This window comes from Saimiri boliviensis, chromosome 10 (genome assembly GCF_048565385.1).
Source record: "Saimiri boliviensis isolate mSaiBol1 chromosome 10, mSaiBol1.pri, whole genome shotgun sequence".
In the NCBI taxonomy this organism is placed as follows: domain Eukaryota; kingdom Metazoa; phylum Chordata; class Mammalia; order Primates; family Cebidae; genus Saimiri; species Saimiri boliviensis.
In genome coordinates, this window is record NC_133458.1 from 25,823,470 (window position 1) to 25,825,058 (window position 1,589).

General features: G+C 48.1%; 1 non-coding gene across 1 annotated transcript; it reads left to right on the forward strand.

Annotated features, from left to right (window-relative positions):
• The first annotated feature begins 853 nt into the window (after nucleotides 1-853).
• Nucleotides 854-994, forward strand: LOC120365551 (U4 spliceosomal RNA). Its single transcript, XR_005580458.1, has one exon. It is a non-coding gene; the product is annotated as a U4 spliceosomal RNA (small nuclear RNA).
• The last annotated feature ends 595 nt before the right edge of the window (nucleotides 995-1,589 follow it).

The window sequence follows — 1,589 nt, forward strand, 5'->3', positions numbered from 1 at the left end:
GCAATCAGTGACTAGCCACTCATCAAGTATGCAGTAAGTACTGACCTCATCCCAAGTACCATGGTAGGACATTTCTAGTGGGAAGAGAGGGACATTAAACAACCAGTGACAAGAAAGCCAGCGCTATGGGAATCTAGTCTAGGAACCAGGGACAAGTTCCTGGAAGAAGTCCATTTAAGAGAAAACCTGAAGGGTAAATAAGAGTTGGCCGGGCGTGGTGGCTCACGCCTGTAATCTCAGCACTTTGGGGGGCCAAGGCAGGCAGATCACCTGAGGTCAGGAGTTCAAGATCAGCCTGGCCAACATGGTGAAACCCTGTCTTTAAAAAAAAAAAAAAAAAAAGCCGGGTGCGGTGGTTCAAGCCTGTAACCACTTTGGGTGGCCGAGGCGGGTGGATCACGAGGTCAAGAGATCGAGACCATCCTGGTCAACATGGTGAAACCCCGTCTCTACTAAAAATACAGAAAAATTAGCTGGGCATGGTGGCACGTGCCTGTAATCCCAGCTACTCAGGAGGCTGAGGCAGGAGAATTGCCTGAACCCAGGAGGCGGAGGTTGCAGTGAGCCGAGATCGCGCCATTGCACTCCAGCCTGGGTAACAAGAGCGAAACTCTGACTCAAAGAAAAAAAAAAAAAAGAGGGCCGGGCGTGGTGGCTCATGCCTGTAATCCAAGCACTTCAGAGGCCAAGGGGGGCGGATCACCTGAGGTCGGGAGTTAAAGACCAGCCTGACCAACATGGTGAAACCCCGTCTTTATTTAAAAAAAAAAAAAAAAAAAAGAGTTACCCAAGACATGAGGAAAAGCCTGGAGACCCTGTCGTCTATGTGGCGATCTTTAGCAAATATGATAGAAGCTTTGTGCAGTGGCAGTATCGTAGCCAATGAGATTTATTCGAGGCACGATTATTGCTAATTGAAAACTTTTCCCAATACCCTGCCATGACGACTTGAAATATAGCCAGCGTTGGCAATTTTTGGCAGTCTCTACGGGGACTGAATCATAAAAAAAAAATTTTAAATTAAAAATTAAAAATAAATAGACGTAGGCCGGGCGTGGTGGCTCAAGCCTGTAATCCCAGCACTTTGGGAGGCCGAGGCGGGTGGATCACCTGAGGTCGAGAGTTCAAGACCAGCCTGACAAACATGGTGAAACTCCGTCTTTAAAAAAAAAAAAAAAAAAAAAAGCTTTCTATTATAGTTCCAGTTCCAATCAGCTAGACCAAGAAACCTTTTTATATGGGAACTCTAGATCCAGTGGCTACTGCCTTCAAGGCCATTCTTCCTAGAGTCCACCATCCCTTCCCTTTTGTCCCATGCCCACCCAAACTGGGTTTACCTCTGTCTTCCTCCACACTGGCTCTCTGCCCCCACTACAGGGCAAGATACTCCCATCATGAACATCCTCTTCTCACTCCTGTGGCTCCCTCAAGCCAAGCTCCTGGTTCTCTCCCCCTTTTCTGTGCCAGGCATGTGCCTGTTGCTCTCAGATCCACTCTTAGCCCTCTGCTGCTCTCCTCTGTTCTAAACTGCAGGGGGACTGACTCCTACAAGCTCTGTTCCGTAAGTTCTGCAAAGGAGCTTCCAAACA